This window comes from Musca autumnalis, unplaced genomic scaffold (assembly GCF_047663935.1).
Source record: "Musca autumnalis isolate F117 unplaced genomic scaffold, ASM4766393v1 scaffold_5, whole genome shotgun sequence".
Lineage (NCBI taxonomy): Eukaryota > Metazoa > Arthropoda > Insecta > Diptera > Muscidae > Musca > Musca autumnalis.
In genome coordinates this window covers 26,733,601-26,756,999 of record NW_027412088.1, presented here as the reverse complement: position 1 = coordinate 26,756,999, position 23,399 = coordinate 26,733,601, and the positions used below count along the sequence as shown (strand labels likewise).

Genomic DNA, 23,399 nt, shown 5'->3' with positions numbered 1-23,399 from the left:
GGACCTGCTCCCGGATCGCTTTGTTTCAAAATGGACTCAATCGGTCCACTCCTTCGGGTACCTCCCACACAAAATTTCGGATAAGTTCAGATTAGGACCTGCTCCCGGATCGCTTTGTTTTTGGTTGTAACAAGTTGTATTCATTGCCACCCATACGACGATAAAAGTACTGTTTCAAGGGCCAGCAACGTGGACCGAGTCGGCAAGTTTATTATAAGTATAAAATATATACTTTATATTTCATATTTTATTTTTATATTTCATATTATATATTTTATATTTTGTAATTAATATTTTATATATTTTATGTTTTATTTTATATTTTATTTTTTTTTTTTATTTTTACATTTATTTTATATTTTAAATTTTATATTTTAGGAAAGTGAATTTTTAAATTGATGTATGTTTTCCGCGGTTCTACTTTGGTTTAATGGTAAGCACATCCGCCTTTCACCCTTTATACCCGGGTTCGCTTCCCCGGACGGGCAAAATTATCTAACATTCCAAGAAAATTATCTTATTTTCCATTTCGTTTTAAGTTGCTCCTCTACACACAAATCACAAAGGCTTCTTCACTTTGAACGGACATATCACTGCAAATTTTCCTCCGATCGACTTGAAAATTTTTGCAGCATACTCTATACTACTTATAATTCAAAATAAGCCAATAAATTTTTTCGATTTCTTGAAAGGTTGAGGTAATACCTTAATTTGCTCCACGTAACCAGTTATTGAATTATTAAAGAGCTTAAAATTTTTCTTATTCAAACATCTCTTAAATCAATTATCTGCTCGTATTTCTTCAAAATGTTCTTTGACGTTTTCTTTTATCGTCTATTCTGTTTTGTGAGTCTACTAGAATAAATGTCTAGACTCTAGACTAACGTCATGTCAATTGTGGGTATGTGTGTGTGTGTATTAACACAAATATTTATTCAAACTAAAGGTGATTTCACTTAAATCGTCGACCAGCCAAAGGCCAAACAACACGTGACCTTATTAGGTTGTATGTCTAGTCAGGATAAAGGGTAAACAAAAGAAAAAAAATAATAACATCGTACATGCATGTGTAAATGTATGTTCATGTTCGATGTATGAAGTGTGTTAATAAAGCAACTAAACGACGAATGCTCACAATTTCTGTATTACAGTAAGCATTTTTTTCAAACTGTTGTTAACCAATATAGTCCGGTCAAAATAGACATGCGTATAAGGGGGAAATAGCAAAAATTCCCACAAAGCTGAATTTTGGTGGAGAGCTAGGGTTAGCCATTAGAAGCAACGTCCTAAAAGTCCCCATCGATCCCATGTGTGCAAAACAAGTTATTCGGGGTCAAAGGTCATTTTTGGAGGCATTATTCAGTTTTTTTAATTTTTCTCAAAAACGGTAAGACTTAACAAAAGCCGGCTAAAGTAAAAGTTGTAGATTCAATAATTGTCTATAAGAGTGGTCTTTATGATATTTAAAAAATACTTACCATTTTCGAGATATCGCGATCTAAAGGTCAAATAAAAAATTAGCCGCGTAAGTACATTATGAGGCGAACCGGTTAAAGTAACGACACTATGTGGTAGATACTTTCGTAAGCTTTCAGACGATATCCACTTTGCAGGAATCGGTTCAGTAGATCCGGGTCTAACCCGGTTTTTAAATTTGGCCTTTCGGGTCGAATAAGCGGCGAACCGGATCCGCAACCGTTTAAAATTATACATTTCCGTAATCAGCGCAACAAACCTTACCTTCGCACAAAACTTGAAAAAAAATCGGAGAGTTTTCGTTGGGGTCGTTCCCTTTGGGCTTTCGATTACACATGTGGGTTAAATGGGCTATTTTTGCATAAAATGACTCTAACATTGAATAACTCTACTAAACAAGCTCCGATTTTGTTGGAATTTTTTTTAGAAGATAGCTATAATCTCGCTCTTCAAGAAAATATATATATTTTTGGGGGACAGACCCGATTACTTCGCTTATTTTAGCCGGTTCGTCTGAATATGTGCATATTTCCCTTATAAGTGCATAAAAATCATGTGTTTTTTAGAACAGCTATATCTCAAGAATGGTTCCTTCTAGGAAAAAAATTATAGAGGCCAAACTTGTAGATAATTTTTCTGTCTACAATATTTACTTTAGTCACTTTTTGATTAGATCAACCGTTATCAAAAAATAAATCCGAAAACCAAAAAACCCTTAAAATTTGACCTTTGACCCCGAATATTTTTTTTTGCACACATGGGATCGATGGGGACTTTTAGGACGTTGCTTCTAATGGCAAACTCTAGCTCTCCACCAAAATTCAGCTTTGTGGGAATTTTTGCTATTTCAATGTCTATTTTGACCGGACTAATAGTAGCGAAGGTGACGAAGATACTGCAGATCCAATCCCAGAAGATGACATTGAGTGTGCTAGAAGTACCTTCGATAAAATTTTCCAAGGGATTCTCGCACAGACCCTTAACCGATCTCAAACAAAAATGTTAAACATTTGTGTGGCTGGTACCCCAAGGAGTGGACCGCTAGAGTCGTGTTCGTGTGTATGTGGTAGGGAGCAGTTTATGATGTTGCTGTGGACTGAATAGTGGCCTTGAGTGCAACCTGTTGCAAGAAAAATTAAAACGATTCGAAAGAAGGTCCTAACCTGCACTTTTTAGAGGAAGGTGGCAGGTAAGGAGGAGAGTGGTCGGAAGTTCGGAAGTTAGGAGGAGGGTTGTCGGGGGTTCGGAAGTTCCGAGAAGGCTCAGAGGAGTATTTTCACTCCCACTCTTATTTTTAAACCAGCAAGTCTGAAGTATTCTTCGCGAGTGACGAGTAAAAAAAGAGTATACTCAATTTATATTTTCTACTCGCGCTAGTACTTCCTGTCGAACTCGCTCGAGTTTCGGAGCTCTGACTTTTGAACATAAACTAAGTTTGGACAAAATATTTAAAGATTCAAAGATTGGACCAAATCGATTGATACGTTTATGAGATGTCCGGAGGTACCGGAAGGAGTGGTCCTATAAGAACCATCTTCGAATTTCATCAAATATTGGAAGAAATATTACGATATGCAAAGTGTGGACCAATGCAGTATTTGGTTCGGGACTTGTCGTTCGCACCAGCCACTACACATGCTGGCCGTAGGTGTGTTTTACAGTTTTCGTGTCGTTTTCTCAAGAAGTATAGGCTTGCCCCTGAAAAAACTTGCAGCATCGTAATAGGGACCTTGAGTCCAACCTGTTGGAAGAAAAAGCAAAACCTAACCTGCACTTTTCCGAATTTTGGTGTGGGAGGAAGGAGTTGACATGTATAGTCCATATCCTAACCTGATCTACGTCTCATAGAAATATTCAAATGTTCAAAGTATGGACAAACCGGCAGCAACCGACTACCTTCAAGAGTTATCGTGCGCGCCATTTTAGCGAAAAGTGTTGAACTTTTTGGGGGATGTACCCAAAGGAGTGGAACGATAAGGACCATCTTAAAACTTTATTTAACTTTGGGCAAAATGTTACGATTGCCAAATTTTGGACCGAATCGTCAGATCCGTTCCAGAGTTATCTTGCGCTCCAACCACTTCACACGGTGTCATAGGGGTTTTTGCAACTTTCAGGCTGTTTTCTCAGGAAATATGGACATGTCCCTGATGAAACTTGCACTGTCGTAAGGGGCCAGTGTATTCAAGTTGTTACAACCAAAATCAAGGCGATTCGAAAGCAGGTCCTAAACTAAACTTTTCCTTAAGTTTGTGTGGGAGGTGCCCGATTGAGTCCATATTGGAACTTCAAATATGTCTAGTAGACATTTTACGATGTCCAAAATATGGACCAAATCGACATTTTCGAACTTTTGTGGGGAGGTGCCGGAAGGAGTGCGCCGATATAACCCATCTTCGAACTTACACTAAGTTTGGAAAAAATATTACGAAAGTCAAATTTTGGACCGATTCGATTGATTCGTTTGATAGTTATCGTGCGCTCCAACCAGACAGACGGATATAGCTAAATCTAGCGCCAAGGACAACCTGCTGAAACAAATTTCAAAACGATTTAAGAGCTGTCCTTAAACTTAACTTTTTCCTAATTTTGTGTGGGAGGTACCCGAAGAATTGGACTTATATGACCCATATTCTAACCCGATCTATACCTGGCAGGAATAGTACGATATGCAAAGCTTGGACCAAATCAATTGCTCCCTTCGAGAGTTATCGTATACACTATTTTCCAGAAAATGTTTGAACTTTTGTGGGGAGGTACCCGAAAGAGTGGACCGAAATGGCCCATCATCGAACCTATACTAAGTTTAGGCAAAATACCCTAAATTTGGTTCGAATTGGTTGATCCGTTCGTGAGTTATCGTGCACACCAGCCAGCCAGACGGACGGACATGGCTAAATCGACTCCAAATTGTTTGAAACAAATGTCGTCCAAAAATTCTTGAGGTCTAGAACCGTTATTTCGAAGAGTCACATTTTTGGTCGTATCAAAGTGTATATACCCCTGTTAGCTTAAAGGCTGAGGGTATAATTAATATTAAAAATGATCTTCGCCCTAATAGGCAAAATTTTAAAATAAATATTTCCGTTTTTTTTTCAGGTTTACGTATAGATCTCTTGGTATAGACCAGTTGTAAACAGATTTTCGAACCGCCCATTTGCAAATCAAATTTGGTTTCCTCGCCCTGAGACTATTTATCCCTACCCCCTGCTTACTGGTTTCTTTTATTATAGTTTTATTACTCATATTAATTCGCTTACATTTTTACATATACATATGTGTGTGTTTGTCATGTATGGTGGTCGCACCATCATACATACCACACAGTGTCATTTCATAATTACAAAGTCAAAAACAAACAATACTAATTATAGGAAATAATTAATAATCGGAATGTTTACTTTGAAATGGTGAACCGCATCGTTTTTCTTTATCGTAAATAAATTATATTTCATTGATTGCGGGTTCTGTGAGAACTCGACAAAAAAACACAAACAGAAAAATCGCCTTGTGATATTGACAGAAGACTTATAATTTGTATGTTGTACTTTGCCGGGGTGGGCGTTAAATTAATAAAATGATAAATGATTTGAAAATTAATTAAACGTTATAATGTGTCACTTAAATGTTATTTTCATATACATATGTCAATACGAATGTGGGAGGAGAGTTTGTGGAAGATTATTAATGGTGTTGTTAAATTTTTTCTTCTATAAAAATGGTTTAAAAGTATATACATTAGGGCTATAACCAAAAAAATACCACCACATAGCCGTGTAGAGCATGGAAAACTATTATGAAATACGGCGTCAATTTTTCTCTATCGCGAAAAAAGTTTCCGCACCAAATGCATTGAAGTTCAGTGATGCATTTTTTAATTTTAGCTGTTATGACAACATATTTGCTTTTAATTAAAATTTTTATTTTTTTGTAATCTAATTTAAAATCATTATCAAAGCGTTCTGGACCAATTTGTTCTCAAATCGCGCCATTTCGGAGCATTTTAGGAATTTTTGACACTATTGCAATTTTTGCTTTTTCTTTATAAACTCGTGAATTTTATGTTTATATTTTTTGTAGCTACCGGACAAAAGAATATGGGGTCATTTGCAACGAAGTCGCGAAAGTTACAGGCTGTTTTTGTTGACTTTGCCTGTGAGAATCGTATATGTTTTTTACACAAATACAACACCAGTACCACGTGGGGAATTTTGTCCTAATAATAAAAACGCGTTTCTAAGATCGATTCGGTGAAAAAAGTTTCCGCGCCGACTGTAATTACTGAAACCCTTTTGATATTTTTTCTACTTACAATTTTAAATTTGCTTTGTTTGAATAAATATTCATAGAAAAAAATACAATTCTCACAGGCAAAGTCATTAAAAACTGTCTGTAACTTTCGCGAATTTGATGCAAATGACACCATATTCTCTTGTCCGATAGGTACAATAAATATAAACATAAAATTCACGAGTTTATAAAGAAAAAACAAAAATTGCAATAGTGTCAAAAATTCCTAAAATGCTCCGAAATCGCGCGATTTGAGAACAAATTGGTCCAGAACGCTTTGGTAATGATTTTAAATTAAATTACAAAAAAATAAAAAATTTAATTAAAAGCAAATATGTTGTCATAACAGCTAAAATTAACAAATGCATTACTGAACTTCAATGCATTTGGTGCGGAAACTTTTTTCGCGATAGAGAAAAAATTACACCTTTTTTCATAATAGTTTTTCATGCTCTACACGGCTATGTGGTGGTATTTTTGATATTTGCAAAAAAGTGCAAAAAGTTATATCCCTAATATACATACTCGTAAGTATGTCAAATAATGCTTATTTTTAGGACAAATAAATATCAGGGAAAATTTCTCTGTCATGGAAGATAAGCTCCACGGGTCGACTAAATCACCAAACACAGAGTGTTTTTTTTTTTTGAGTTAGATGAGCAATTTGGTTCAACTGAAAGCGGCCTTCTTACGTACTTAGGTCGTACTCCACAAAACATGTTCCCTATAAGCCGATTCGGAAACAACAAAAAGTTTCTCTTCCGCCACTTAACTGATAGGAGTGCGATCCGATTTGTAATCGATGCTTGGAACCCGGGCTGATCATTGGTTTAGTAGTGAATTGTTACCCGCTAACGATTTTGAAGAACTACACAAAAGCTCTCATATGCTTGAAGACCGAATCTCCAACCAGCATTGCCCGAAGCAACCAGTGATGTGAGTGTGCGATTGAAGTTATGCAAGACGTATACAACTCCTGCCGCAAGGAGGACAAACTCTAACTGACTTTCATCCTCTCCAGCCTCTCTCAACTGCACACACAAAAATATATGTTAGAAATATAGTTGGATCCAAACAAGTATATCTTTGGGACTAGTTGCAAACAAATATATGTTTGGATCCAAACATAATATGGTTGGGTCTCAACAAATATATATTTGCAACATTTTATAACAAATCTGAATTTTATTTGTTTGGGTACCAACATATTTTTATGTTAGAACATATTTTTTATGGGTGGAGAGAGAATTTTTGTCAAAGAGTTTACCAACAGGGCTCTCTCTTATTTCATAATAAAGAACTGTGTGTATGGTGCAATAGAAGACACAGAAACGATATTATTTGTTTGCAGGACCGAAAATATGTTATGTTAGGGACTGTTGCAAACATATACATGTTTGCTGCACAATATGTTTGAGCTATATGTTAGAGAGGCCTTTTTTCTCCGTGTGTCATATGCAGACAGATCAAACACCGACTACACAAAGAAAATATTTTCTGCAAAAATTATATATATTGAGGGGGTGTCCAAATTTTTTTTAATCTTTTTCGAAGTATGAACTTACCGACAAAAATATGGATTTGGATTGAAGCTCAAAAGTGCTGCGGAGAAGTATTGGATCGTATTGTCCCTTTTGGATGTGTATCTTATTATACCCTCAGCATTTATGCTTCATACGTGCAAAATGTGACTCATCAAAATAAAGGTTTTAGACCCCATGTATGTTTGGACGAAATGTGTTTCAGACAATTTGGAGTCGATTTAGCAATGTCCGTCCGTCTGTCTGTCTGTCTGGCTGGCTGGTGCGCACGATACCTCTCGAACGGATGAACCGATATGGTCCAAAATTTGGCTTTCGTAATATTTTGTCCAAACTTAGTTTAAGTTCGAAGATGGGCTATATCGGACACTCCTTCCGCTACCTCCCTCACAAAAGTTCGGAAATGTTCGGAAAATTTGCGCGCACTATAACTCTTGAAGGGAGTAACCGATTCGGACCATTCTTTGCACATCGTGAAATTTCTACCAGACTTAGATGAGGTTCTAGTATGGACTCAATCGGTCCACTCCTTGGGTTCCTCCCACACAAAATTTCGGAAAAGTTCAGTTTAGGACCTGTTCTTGAATCTCTTTGATTTTTGTTGTAGCAACTTGTATCCACTGCCCCGCTTACGACGGTACATGTTTTATTAGGGGCAAGTCCATACTTCCTGAGAAAATAGCCTCAACGTTGCAAAAAAACCCCTATGACACCGTGTGAGGTGGTTGGAGCGCAAGATAACTTTAGAACGGATCTGCCGTTTCGGTCCAAAATTTGGCCTTAGTAATATTTTGTCCAAACATAGTTTAAGTTTGAAGATAAGCTATATCGGTCCACTCCTTCAGGTACCTCCCCCACAAAAGTTCAAAAATGTTAGGAAAATTTGTTCATACGGTAACTCTTGAAGGGAGTGGCCAAATTGGTCCATACTTTACACATCCTAATATATCTACCAGATATAGATCAGGTTCAAATATGGACTATATTTGTCCACTCCATCCGCATCTCGGATAAGTTCACTTTAAGACGGATAAGTTTACTTTAAGACCTGATATCGAATCACTTTGATTTTTCTTGAAGCAACTTGCATTCGCTGCCTCAATTACGATGGTAAAATTTGTTTCAGGGACAACTCCATAATTCTTGAGAAAACAGCCCGCAGGGTGTAGAAACCCCCTATGGCACCATATGTAGTGGCTTGTGATCCACTTCCATAATGGTCAATGTCGATCCATTCCTTTTAATATTTCCTCCGCAAAACTTTTGATCTTTAATCCTAATCAACATTTTTGTCGGTTCAAACGCCCAAACTTTTTAAAACCCCCTAAATACATGGGACAAAAATGTTTCAATGTATACAGGCTGAGGGTATATCTCTGTCGGCAAAGCCGACTGATACTTTTTTACTTGTTTTGTCTGCAAGTTCATACACCTAAAATTCTGAAAACCCCCTAAATACATAAAAGTGTTTCAATTCACACAGACTGCGGGTATGTATATGTACCTGTGGCGTTAAAAGCCGACAGATGCTTTTTTATACCCTCAGCATTTATGCTAACGAGGGTATATACACTTTCATACGGGCAAAATGTGCCCCATCTAAATAATTGTTTTAGACCCTAAGTATGTTTGGACGAAATATGTTTCAGACAATTTGGAGTCGAATTTGGTTTTCGTAATATTTTGCCCAAACATAGTTTAAATTCAAAGATGGGCTATATCGGTCCACTCCTTCCGGTGCCTCAGCCATAAAAGTTCAAAAATGTTCGGAAAATTTGTGCACACGATAACTCTTGAATGGAGTAACCGATTTGGTCCATACTTTGCCCATCGTAAAACGTGTACCAGGCTTAGATAATGTTTCAATATAGACTCAATCGGCCCACTCCTTCGGGTACCTCCCACACAAAATTTCGAGAAAGTTCAATTTAGGGCCATCTCTCGAATCGCTTTGATTTTTGTTTTAGCAACTTGTATTTACTGCCCCCCATACGACGGTACAGGTTTCATTAGGCGCAAGTCCATGCTTCCTGAGAAAATAGCCTCAACGTTGCAAAAAACCCCTATGGCACCGTGTGAGGTGGATGGAGCGCAAGATAACTTTAGAACGGATCTGCCGTTTCGGTCCAAAATTTGGCCTTAGTAATATTTTGTCCAAACGTAGTTTAAGTTTGAAGATACGCTATATCGGACCACTCCTTCAGGTACCTCCCCCACAAAAGTTCAAAAATGTTAGGAAAATTTGTTCATACGGTAACTCTTGAAGGGAGTGGCCAAATTGGTCCATACTTTCCACACCCTAATATATATCTATATATATAATATATAGATCAGGTTCAAATATGGACTATATTTGTCCACTCTATCCGGTTCCTCCCACACAAAATTTCGGATAAGTTCACTTTAAGACCTGATATCGAATCACTTTGATTTTTGTTGAAGCAACTTGCATTCGCTGCCTCAATTACGATAGTAAAAGGTTTTTCAGGGGCAAGTCCATACTTCTTGAGCAAACATCCCGAAGGGTGTGAAAACCCCCTATGGCACCATATATAGTGGCTGGAGATCCACTTCCATAATGGTCAATGTAGATCCATTCCTTTTAGTATCTCCTTCGCAAAACTTTTGATCTCTAATCCTAATGAACATTTTTGTCGGTTCAATTTCCCAAAATTGCAATATATTCAGGCTGAGGGTATATCTTTGTCGGCAAAGCCGACTGTTACTTTTTACTTGTTAATTATTAGTGCAGCATTTGAATTGTTCAGATGTCTCCCTTGTCCCTTCGGGGATGTTGTGGGAAAATACTATGTATAATTAATCGTTCATTAATAAGCTCCGCTGGTCAGCTTACATTTTGTTCTATTGTTCGTTCGTTCAGTTGAACTAGTTCGTTCGTGAATTATACAACTGTAATTGAAAAGAAAAAAGTGATCACAATTCTGAAACAGTGTGTGACATGTCATCGTAACACACTTTCCAAATACAAACTGCGTAAAATATGTATATAAATATTTTCTTTCTTTTTTGACGATGTATTGTTGTTTTATAAATTTATTCATAATAACATCAACAATATATCCATCGATTGCTGATAATTGATGAACGACATCCATCGTCGGCAAAGTTATAAAAATAGCAAAATCTGTATTTGAAATTTACATAAATCTCTTTGTGTGCGGCAAAAAAACAAAGAAATAAGAATCGCGAGCGGGCACACGTCAAAGTAACGATAACAATAAGAAAATGCTAACATACATACATATGTATGCAAGTTATGTAAATAACACTGGGCTACAAATTTGTGCAAATAATGAAGGCGGTTGAAGGGTTTCAACGTTTTGCGGAAGGGTCGTAAAGAAGCGAAAGAGGAGGACTTGACTTCTTTATACAGAATCCGCAAAAACTTTCCAGGTGTAAGCACCTTCCATTTAAAATTGGTTCAAGAGCACCGTGACCAGTCTGTTCTACAGCTGGCAAACTACCGATATTCAGACTATCATTTTGATCACGGTCGCAAAGCTTTATATATATCCGATTCAGAAGCCATTTTGCTTTAAATAATTCGTGAGAGATAACCAGAATAACTTTTTTTCGTGACCGACGTACCCTTTCTTTTACGACAGCAATCAAAACGATATTCGGACTACAGATAGTTTGCCAGTTCTAGTCGGTTCAGTACAGACCTATATTGCTTGAGCTTGACTCTTGTAGTCCATATATGGATTGTATGGCGGTAGCAGTAACGTGTGGTACTGCCAAGGTAGAGTATGTTAATGTGTACATACCGCCGATGAATATTTATGGCCTGTCTGATATTGGTCCACATTTGGAAGGCAATAACCGTCAGTTGCTAGGGGACTTCAATCCTCTTCATAAGCTGTGGCGTTCTGTCCGAGGCAACGACCAAATTGATAGCTCTACATTTAGTATTGTGAACGAAGACGCTCCGACACGGATTAGAGAAGATTGACTTAAATTGCCAAACATCACCCTGGTGGTATCCGATCTAATAAACGACGTGTTCTGGCAAGCCCTCACTTTCTTTCGATCAGATTACACCATTATCGTCGACTCCGTTGATTCATTACCTCTGAACGCAGTACTTTTCTTATGGAAAAACGTTAAAAATCTGGCACTTTTCTCAGATCTTCGGGTAGCTAAGAGAATTTTCCGGGACATCGTCATTGTTGTAGGCGCTCGCTATATACCTGTTGGTCGATTACCCGAAATCAGGCCAAATTTCCCAACAGAGGCTACAGGACTAGCAAATGAGCATGATGAGGTTCTTCGAACGAACTCTGAAGACCCAAGAGTTAGAGAACTTACTTTTGAAGTCAACAGGCTAGTAGGTGAACATAAGCGGCAACATTGGCACAGGATTAAGTAGATAGTGGGCAATGGTTAAATAAGCCTCGAATCCGGGAAAGTAGGGCAATAGGATGATAGATCGGCTGTTAGCTTTAACGACGTGACATTGACAGATTCAAAGAGGTATGCTACACCGTACAGGAAGATACCTCCCAACCGAGGAGGTACTAACACAATTTACGATGGACAATGTTGCAGACGCCATCCGAAACGCGAAATCATCCAAAGCATTGGGTCTACACAGGATCTCAATGGCAATGCTTAAGCATCTGGATGAATCCAGGGTTCTGTATTTAACAAGTGTCCTCAATCTATCGTTATCGACCCATTTTGTATCAGAAAAGGGTGGTCCCGATACTAAAACCAGTCAAGGATGCCAGGGCCGAATCGTGCAGACCGATCTCCGTCTAGTCGCAAATAGCAAAGATTTTAAGGTACTACTCCTTCCCATGATCAGAAGCTGTTTCCCAGTTGTCAAACATCACTATGCATTCCGGAAAATGCACAGCAACAGCATTACAAGCCATATCCACACATATTAGTGGAGGATTGAACCAGACAGCATTCCATGTCATAGTTTGAAACGTTGGATAAACAACTATATGTGTGGACAGTCGTTTGTTGAACTCAGAAATAAGATGTTCAAAACCCGTAGAGTGAAACAGGAAATGTCTCAGGGCGGGATGATATCTACGACACTGTTTGACCTCTATCTTTCTATACCCTCAGCATTTATACTAACGAGGGCATATGAAGAAAGGACAAAATTTTTTAGTTTTCCATAAAAAAAAATTAAAAATTTTTTTTTAAGCTACATGAATGAGTTTTGGTACATACATTGGGAAAAAAATCCCATTCTTAAATCTGTTCGAGATACTAATTTTGGTTGTTGCGCGCAAAAGTTATGGCGGTTTCAATTCTGATAAAAAGAAAAAAATCTTTAAAAGACTGTAATCATTATATTGAGAAACTCTCTTAATTAGGGGCTCCCTACATACTATATGGTTACTGAGGTCCCATAACTTTAGTGAAAAAGTTGTAAATTTTCGCGGAAATTAGGAAAGCATTCAAAACAATTGGTAGTTTACAACTTGTTCTAATAAAATTCAAGCTGTTTATGCATCTGAAAAATATATAAAAAATATGTACGTAATCTAAACATCGCGAAGATTCAAATGAAACCAAAACTATACAAATCCGTTTAGCGGTTTGCATATTATAGCAAAAAACAAAAAATATATTGAGGAAATTTATAAAATTTTTGTAAGAGAAAATATTTATTAAAATTTATTTTGTGAGTTAGTTGAACAAAATGTAAGAAAAATAGGTCGGAGTTTTTCTTCTATTTTAGTTAAATTCCACGCAATAAATCACATTTTTTAATCTAATCACTTCTCGAAAACACGCTAACATCTAGCAGAAGATATGGATATCTTTCAAATAAATGTTGGGTTCCTTTAAATGGCGTATAATCTTGAAATAAAATTGTATCGGGTAATGTTCATTTTGAAATGCGTGTAAATCGCGAAATCCTCAAAATCACTTGATGCGCATGCGGTTTACCAATACAGCGAATTCTTCTCTTTTAATTTGTACACATTTGCCAGGATTTACTTTTGCCGCTAAGATGTAGCATCGTCTGCAGTTTAGTGTGCAATAAACTGTATTACGCTTATATTTTGCACAAAGTGCATACACTTTTTATGCGCATCCGATTTCACTATCAACCGTAAAAAAATACATCGATCTAAACATATTTCAATAAAATCCATCAAGAACCGTGGATGTAGCATCACACAGTATTTTTTGGATAAATCGGATACAGCTCCCATGCCACTAAATTTTTCAAACCGCTGTTTTCGCACAAACGCGAGTGATGATTCACTTTCTTCATTGAAATGGAAACGATCCACATAAAACGCGAATTAGTCAGCGATATTTTGAAAAACATTTTTTGCAAATTTTTCAATTTTTGCAGTAGCCATTTCCGCCGTTCTAGTAGATGGATTTTTACGATCTGTGATTCATATGATCCGGATCGTCGAAAAACTAAAATATCGCGGGGTACCAGCACACTCAAAACGATATTGTAAATACTGTACCCAAAAAATAGGTTTTTTAGAAAAAATATCGCACTAAATTTTGGCCTTTGGCAGTAGATTACTCTGCTGCTGTGTGGGCTACATACTTAATATACATATCAGATTATGCGAAATCGCGAGTTCTTTAGTCTTATAATTGGTTTTTCGAAATATCCGAATGCGCGTCCCAGTTACATAAAAAATACAAAAAACACCTGAAATCCGGCTTCAAAATGTCAGCATCCATAAAAGGTGGATGCAGTGGAAATTTTGGAAAGTGATACATTAGAAGTGTAATCTTCATTTTGTATTCTCAAACTTTTACTTTGGACAGATGTCCGTCATTTGAATGGTTTAATCAGAAATCGAAGAGCAATGTAAAAAACCTTTTTAGATTCAACGTGTTTTTACCTAGGTTTTTCCTTTACGCGGTCGTAACTACCACGTAAATTAAATTTTTTTGCTAAATTTTTGAGCTTTGTACAAAAACATCTAAATTAATCCAGCAATAGTCATAATTACTGGCAAACTACAATGGTTCGCGTATTATAATAGTGCAAACCTTGGCTTCATGGAAACTAAAAAATTTTGACTTTTCCTCATATACACTTTCATACGGGCAAAATGTGCCTCATCGAAATAATGGTTTTAGACCCCATGTTTGGACGAAATCCATTTCAGACAATTACGATAACTCTCGAACGGATTAACCGATTTGGTCTAAAATTTGGCTTTCGTAATAGTATGTCCAAGCTTAGTTTAAGTTCAAACATGGGCTATATCGGCCCACTCTCTTGGGTACCTCCCCCACAAAAGTTCAAATATTTTCGCAAAATTTATGCACACGATAACTCTCGAAGGGACTAAACGATTTGGTCCATACTTTGCCCATCGTGAAATGTGTACCAGACTTAGATGAGGTTTCAATATGGACTCAATCGGTCCACTCCTTCGGATACCTCCCACACGAAATTTTGGAAAAGTTCAGTTTAGGGTCATCTCTCGAATCGCTTTGATTTTTGTTTTAGCAACTTGTATTCACTGCCCCCCATACAACGGTAGAAGTTTCATCAGGGGCAAGTCCATACTTCCTGAGAAAATTGCCTGAAAGTTGCAACAAACCCCTATGACACCGTGTGAGGTGGTTGGAGCGCAAGATAACTCTCGAACGAATCTGCCGATTCGATCCAAAATTTGGCATTAGTATTATTTTGTCCAAACATAGTTTAAGTTCGAAGATAAGCCATATCGGTCCACTCCTTCAGGTACCTCTCCCACAAAAGTTCAAAAATGTTCAGAAAAATTGTTCGTACGGTGACTCGTGAAGGGAGTGGCCGAATTGGTCCATACTTTACACATCCTAATATATCTACCAGATATAGATCAGGTTCAAATGTGGACTATATTTGTCAACTCCATCCGGTACCTTCCACACAAAATTTCGGATAAGTTCACTTTAAGACCTGATATGGAATCACTTTGATTTTTGTTGAACCAACTTGCATTCGCTGCCTCAATTACGATGGTAAATGTTTTTTCAGAGGCAAGTCCATACTTCTTGAGCAAACAGCCCGAAGGGTGTAAAAACCCCCTATGGTACCATATGTAGTGGCTGGAGATCCATTCTTTTTAGTATCTCCTCCGCAAAACTTTTGATCTTTAATCCTAATCAAAATTTTTGTCGGTTCTAACGCCCAAAATTTAAAAACCGCCTAAATACATACGTTTTTTGGTAAAAAATTGTTTCAATATACACAGGCTGAGGGTATATCTCTGTCGGCAAAGCCGACTGATACTTTTTTACTTGTTTTTTTTTTTTGTTTTGTTTTTAAATGGTTTGGGATAAACCAAATACCGATCATTATTGAAATTATTTATGGTATTTATAATGGAATGCAACAGTTTGCTACTTAACGAAGGCAAAACAAGTATTTCTGTCAAATGGTGTTAATTAACAAATCTCTCCCACTCCCACTTTGACTAAATAAAGAAAGATACAATTTCAATACAAAAAACACCGACAGTGACACCTTAATACCTAAATACCCCATTTATATTAGCATAAGCGTCACCAATACTCACCGAGGCTACAAAACTACTGAGATAACAACAAATACACACAATAACAACAACACAGATGTCGACTCACTATGCTGGCAACATTGTTGGCCACAAATGCTTTTTATTAAAATCAATATGCAAATTACCGGGATTTTGAATTAAAACAGAACAAAATTTAAGTTTAAGAGAGTGTTGTGTGCTACGCTTCATAAAAATCCATGAATATGAATTCTTTTTGTTCTGAAATAAAGTTCTAATTTTTCATAGCGCCAGCTTTAAATTATTCATTTATAACTGGCAATCATTGTTAACAAACAGTAAATAGTTCAGAAACCAAACTGGATTTTTGTTTATATTTTGTTTTATGGACAAATAAAATATGTTTTTAAATACAATGGTCCCACAAAATAATCACCTAAAATTAAGCTAAATGACTTGGACTATGAATACCAAAAGATACATATGATGTTGTTTCTGGTCGGAGCATTGGTTGGAAAAAATGTCAACTAAAATATATTCAATTCAATAATATTATGGTAGGATTAGGCTCTGTTCCAGAACCTGCAAGAGTCTACTAGTTATGCAATTTTGACAATTTTTACTTTATAAAAATGTTAAAAGATTTGGAAATGCTAGATTCTTGCAAGTTCGCTGGAACATATTAAGAGAGGATGGGTCGACATGATCGAGAACCTGAGGGTATCTCTCCGTCTGTCTGGGTGCATCTCTATCTAAACCTTGCAATAAATATTTTTGTGGAGTGGGGGCCCCAGAAGCGAATACTTTCAATTCTATGAGGGGTATTCCGAAATAAAAAAGAAACCGGCTAATAAAATTATAATTTCTCATCTATACCTTGAATAGGTAAGAGTAGACTGTCAACTGTGGGAGATAACGCAAAAGGCGCTAACTTTTTCCATTTCCACGTGAATAATTTTTTTACAGTTTAATATTTTCTTTGTTCTGAGGGCAAAAGTCTCTGCTTCAAATAATTCTCATAGGCCGTTCCGCTGCTTACTTGTTTATATTTGGTTTAATAGAGAAATAAAATACATATGTTTGTTTGCAAAAACATCTTAAACAAATCTAAAAACAAAAACTTGGGCTATGAATATCAAAATAATGTCGCGTGTGTTTTGCAAAAAATATTAAATATTAAAAAATATATTCTATATTTATATGTCATATAAATTAGAATTTAAAAAATGTTCTAGATATTTTTAAGACCCTCAACCTTTAGACTAAACAGAGTATATACACGCAGAAAAATATAACTTTGTTTCTTTACTAATTACGACATTCGATTCGATCGAGTATTTGCTCGTGAATGAAAAATTCGAACACTTAAAAAGTAGATGGTAAAAATGTGTTTATTTTTTAAACAAAAGCTAAAAAAATAGGTAAAAAAATTTTAAGTTAAACGGTTTTATGTTAAACATACATTGCAATGTTTAAGATAAATGTACTAAAAACCAAAAAATAATAAAATAGATACAGTCGTGGGAATTATAAACATATGCATAGACTAGACTAAAATAAAACCGTGGGGCGCGTCAATTGTCTACAATCGTTGATCAAAATGTTCGTTTTGTAATGTTACACTATAATAAGGCAGTTGTTCAACCGACAGCGATGGACGTGTGATAAGTAGGAATAGAATGTGCAAACAAGCTAGCAAGCTCGATTATAAGCGAGTTTTAGGGTTTCATAGTGGTGTACTTTGAGTAGTACTTTGTCGATTACATGGAGTGTATAACTATTGGAATTTCCATGAGCAAGAAAATAGTAAGTAATTTCCTCACCGTCTGCGGGCCAACTGCTCAACGACGAATTAAACGATTCTTCTATCGCACATTAAGTCGATAATTTGTAGACAATTGACGTGCCCCACGGTTTTATTTTAGTCTAGTCTATGCATATGTTTATAATTCCCACGACTGTATCTATTTTATTATTTTTTGGTTTTTAGTACATTTATCTTAAACATTGCAATGTATGTTTAACATAAAACCGTTTAACTTAAATTTTTTTACCTATTTTTATTTTCTAGTTTTTAGTTTTTATTTCGCATTCTGTTTAATTCGTTTAGTGCTTCATTATTGCAAGGTTTCTTGCCCGTTAGTTTATTGCAGTCCAACTCCTCTATACGTAGTCCCTGCAAAGATCTTACTCTACTAAGAGCCACGTAGGCTTCACCTTCTTCAAACAGTTTCGCACCTAAGTATACGACTGCGTGATCCACAGTGCTGCCCTGCATTTTATGTATTGTAGAGGCCCATGATAGTATTAAAGGCAACATTCTTCTTTCAGCCGTCCTGTAATTGTACTTAGCTGGAAACTGTATGGCTTTCGGGTGTATAAGATGTACTGTATAGTGCACTGTATTCTTCTTGTCAAGCCCTTTTATTTGATGCCCATATTGGTGGGATTGATAAAAAAAAATTGTTATCAGCCATTTGGTAGCGGCGGCCATCATAGATTTCAATTTTGCATAGTAAATTGTATTCTACTTGTTGAGACCTTTCATTTGATACTCATGTTGATGGGATTGATAAAACCTAAGTTATCCGCCATTTTGTAGAGGCCGCCATCTTGGATTTTAATTTTATATAGTACATTGTATTCTACAGGTTGAGCACTTTCATTTGATACCCATTTTGATGGGATTGATAAAACCTACGTTATCCGCCATTTTGTAGTGGCCGTCATCTTGGATTTCAATTTTTAAAGTATATTGTATTTTGCTTGTTGAGCCCTTTCATTTGATACCCATATTGATGGGATTGATAAAACCTACGTTATCTGCCTTTTTGTAGCAGCCGCCATTTCGGATTTAATTTTTTTATGGTATATTGTATTCTGCTTGTTGAGCCCTTTCATTTGATACCCATATTTATAAGATTAATAAAACATTAATCATCCGTCATTTTGTAGCGGCGGCCATCTTGAATTTATAATGATAATGAATAAACACAATTGTATTGTCACCAAAATCCAAAGTGTATACAAAATTTCAGATTAATCGGTTGACAGGAAGAGGGTGAAATTTGAATTACTAAATTTGACCCAAGAATAAATAATAAAACAAACGGGGTGAGCTAAATAAAACCATTTAAAAACAAACTTATAAATAAAAAAAAATGTAGATATTTCCTGAAATTGTTGAATAATACTTTAGGTAATAATTTCGGAATGAAGTGGTGCTAGAAAAATGTACGAAATGATTTATTTTTGTAAAACTTTGTGACATTGTTGTAACAAATTGCTAATGCATCTACCTTAGTAAATGTACGATTGGTGGTGCGAAAAAGGTTTAATAGTTATATTTTTTTCATGCACGAGCAAAAACTCGATCAAATCGAATGTCGTAATTAGGCCCCAGTTTTATCAGAAAAGTAAAGTCCAAAAGAAACATAAAAATTAAATTGTCTTTGTCTGGTAGCTTGTGGTAGAAGATTTTTGTTCTCTCTCTCTTAAAAATTGCTTCCAGTTTTACCACTGTTTGGGGTTAAAGGACGATTTTCAGGTTAACAAGTAAAAAAGTATCAGTCGGCTTTGCCGACAGAGATATACCCTCAGTCTGTATATTTTGAAACAATTTTTTTAGGGATCAAAATTTTTGCTGAGAAGAAACTAAAAGGAATGGATTTACATTGACCATTAAGTGGATCTCAAGCCACAACATATGGTGCCATAGGGGGTTTTTACACCCTTCGGGATGTTTGCTCAAGAAGTATGGACTTGCCCCTGAAAAAAACGTTTACCATCGTAATTTAGGCACCGAATGCAAGTTGCTTCAACAAAAATCAGCGTAATGGTTGAGTGTGTGGTATTTCGCTAGAATTCATTTTTCAATACAAAACTCCTTAGGCCATGTTAGCTCGATTAATCCAATTAATTATTTAAAAACTTCATAAATAATGGCCTTCGTCCTAAAAAGACAATAATAAATAAAAATCAGAGTGATTCGATAGCAGGTTTTGAAGTGAATTTATCCGAAATTTTATGTGGGAGGTACCGCATGGAGTGGACAAATACAGTCCATTTTTGAACCTGATCTATATCGAGTAGATATATTAGGATGTGTAATGTATGGGCCAGTTCGGACACTCTCTTCAAGAGTTACCGTATGAACAAATTTGCCGAACATTTCTGAACATTTGTGTGGGAGGTACCTGAAGGAATGGTCCGATATGGCTTATCTTCAAACTTAAACTATGTTTGGACAAAATATTACTAAGGCCATATTTTGGACCGAATCGGCAGATCCGTTCAAGAGTTATCTTGCGCTCCAACCACCTCACACGGTGTCATAGGGGTTTTTTGCAACTTTCGTGCTATTTTCTCAGGAAGTACGGACTTGCCCTTGATGAAACTTGTACCGTCGTATAGAGGGCAGTGAATACAAATTGTTAAAACAAAAATCAAAGCGATTCGGGAGATGGTCCTAAACTGAACTTCTCCGAAATTTTGTGTGGCAGGTACCCGACGGCGTAGACCTATTGAGACCATATTGAAACCTCGTACTACTCTGGTAGAAAGTTTACGCTATACAAAGTATGGACCAAATCGGTCATTCCCTTCAAGAGTAATCGTGCGCACAAACTTTCCGAACATTTTCGAACTTTTGTGGGGGAGGTACCGGAAGGAGTGGACCGATGTAGCTCATCTTCGAACTTAAACTAAGTTTGGGCAAAATATTACGAAAGCCAAAATTTGAACCGAATCGTTTCATCCGTTCGAGAGTTATCGTGCGCTCCAGCCAGCAGGACAGACAGACAGACGCACGGACATTGCTAGATCGACTCCAAATTGTCTGAAACACATTTCGTCCAAACATACTTGGGGTCTAAAACCATTATTTCGATGAGGCACATTTTCGTCGTATCAAAGTGTATATACCCTCCTTAGCCTAAAGGCTGAGGGAATAATAACAATAATGATGATGATAATAATAATAATTATAATAATATAATAATAATTCCAATAATAATAATAATATTATCTATTATATATTTGAGTTTGGTGATATATGAAGGTTGTTATTTTCCATAGCAACAGATGTCGCAGTTGGTGATAATGGTATAAACTTCAAGTAAATATAAATACCAACCGATCCTGATTTACGTCTCTTTAATAATTTTGTTTTCACATAACAGGTGTCGCACAAAAGATTTTCTTTCGTTAAAATCCAGTTAGACAAAAAATATTACAAACGATGAATTTGTAAAAATTTTGATTTTCAATTTCAAATTAATAGAAAAATTCTTTCAATAATGTTTGGTTTGTTGAACATATGAGTTGCTGTTGAAGACAAAATTAGCGTATTAGAAATCGGTCAGAAATAACAAAAATAATTTCTATTAAAAAAAATAGTTTTAATGTTGAGATTTTTTTATAATTGTGTCACTTCCGCTAACGAAGTAGAGGGCACATGCTAGTTAATAGATTTTTTTCACAAAATCTAATGATTTCTTCGAATTTTTCTTTCCCAAAAAATCTAAATTTTCCAGAAATTTTTTTCCGATTTCGGAACGATTTCTTTCAGAATTTTTCAGAAAATCTCAAGTTTTCTTTGAATTTTTTCCGAATTAAGATAGATTTCTTTAACAAATCTAAATTTTAAAGATTTTTTTCCGATTCAGACCGATTTCTTTCAGAAAATCTATTTTTTTTTCGAAGTCGTCTCGAAATTTCAATATTTTTTTTAGAATTTCCTTAGACGGTAACCACATCCATACAACTATCGTACCGAATTCGGTACGAATTCAGCATCGGAATCGGAAGTTTATTTAGAGATTAGGAAATCGGAAAAAAATTTTAGCTGGGATAATAATGAAGGACCGTGTGTATGGTGCAAAAGGAGATGTAGAAGCGACGACGGGAGGGCGAAAAAGTTTGTTGTTTGCTTTGGTAGTGTGTGTGGTATGCGGCCAAACGCTTGTGTTTCGTTCTTTGTTGCTGCGATTTATTCTTCCACAAGCATGCATTTTTCTGCTAGTCACAGTCAACCTAGTAAGCGAAGAGAAAAAGAAGAAACGGTGCGAGAAAGGCAGAGAATATTTGTTCTGTTTTTGGTAGTTTGCCAATTTTGGCAGTTTTTTAAGACAATCGTTGAGTGCCTATGGTAAAGTGAATAAATTAATCAGTGTTTTGTGTTTTCTAAAGTATTTGTGCTTTTTAGTATATTAAATGGCCAATATATAATTTTTATAATTGAGCTTGAATCGAAATATAAATTTTATCGGCAAATTACATTTCCACTGATCTTCCTCGAATTAACGTTTGTTGTTTGTATTTCAGCATAATGTTAGGAATCTTTATCTCCAGGTCGTGAATGCAGGTGTTTCAATGGTTTATAGCCACCAACTACTGGAGCTGGTTGAATAGGTTTGGAAGGGCAGTCCATCGTATGCTGTATTCTTATAGTTTAATTCGGTATGTTTCCCATAATACTTCCGCTTTTAACATCGTGCTGTATAGTAAAGACTCTGATTTCTTTTTCCTTGTTGCGAATTTTCCTGTCATCCAGGCAGATTTTGTCTTTCGAAGGGGACAAATTTCTTCGAATGACTTCAATAGTACCTCACTTGGTTTTTCCAGTTGCGTTCCGATTTATTCTGGAAAAGTTTATACGAGATGCAAACGTCAAATGGAATGGCAAAATATACACAAATAGCCACCTTAAATTCCTCCGCATCCGCTTGACCGAATTTGGTTGTTTTGATGTGTCAAAGTTATAGATTTTTGATCAGGAAAAACCGATTCTGAATGACTGTGCGCCGCACAGAATCAGAATCGTTGTGCGGCGCACAGTCATTCAGAATCGTTTTTCCTGGTCAAAAATCTGTAACTTTGACACATCAAAACCACCAAATTCGGTCAAGCGGTTGCGAGGGAATTCAAGGTCAAAGTTAAAAATTTGATGTTTTTTATATTTTTAGAGTACGTTTCTACAATGCTTTATTTACTTTATTACACTTATTCGGAACCGACTTTAATTACTAGGCACACAGCTGGTCTCTAGTTAGCACGCAGCTATTCTTTAACCGATCTGTTCAGTTCAACGCCTAAAACACAACTAACTCGTCATTGCTAGTTCCAACTGTATTTATATCCCAAAATCTCCTTGGTCGAGAATCCTACGAAAAAATTAAAAAAAAATCTTTTTTTTTTGAAAAATTTAAATTTTTTTTCAGAATTGAAAAAATGCTTCTTGGGGTTTCATATAACTCTTGTAAAAACTCATATATTTAAAAAAAATGGCCATTATGGGAAACGGTGTGGAAAAACACAAACATTTTTACCCATGTAATTACAAAAAATTTAAAAAAAGTGTTGAACGGACGGAACTGGTACAAAAGTATATATGGGCTGAAAGAGGACACTCTTGGGCATCATTCTGTGAAAACGGAACTTTTTTCCATGTTCCTAAAAGTTGTAGTCCACTAATGTTGGAATTTCACTACAATAAAATAGCTCACTTCGTGTAAATGCCGCGTAAAAATGTCCGACATCGATTTTTTAAAGCCGCCCTAGTATTTATGTTTTACAGAGGTCTTATTCTTTGCAGGTCAAG

At 36.1% G+C, this 23,399-nt stretch overlaps 1 protein-coding gene across 8 annotated transcripts in view; it reads left to right on the top strand.

Annotated features, from left to right (window-relative positions):
- The window catches only part of LOC141405569 (G-protein coupled receptor dmsr-1), a 344,854-nt gene that overhangs the window by 104,889 nt on the left and 216,566 nt on the right, over positions 1–23,399 (top strand). The window lies entirely within an intron of this gene.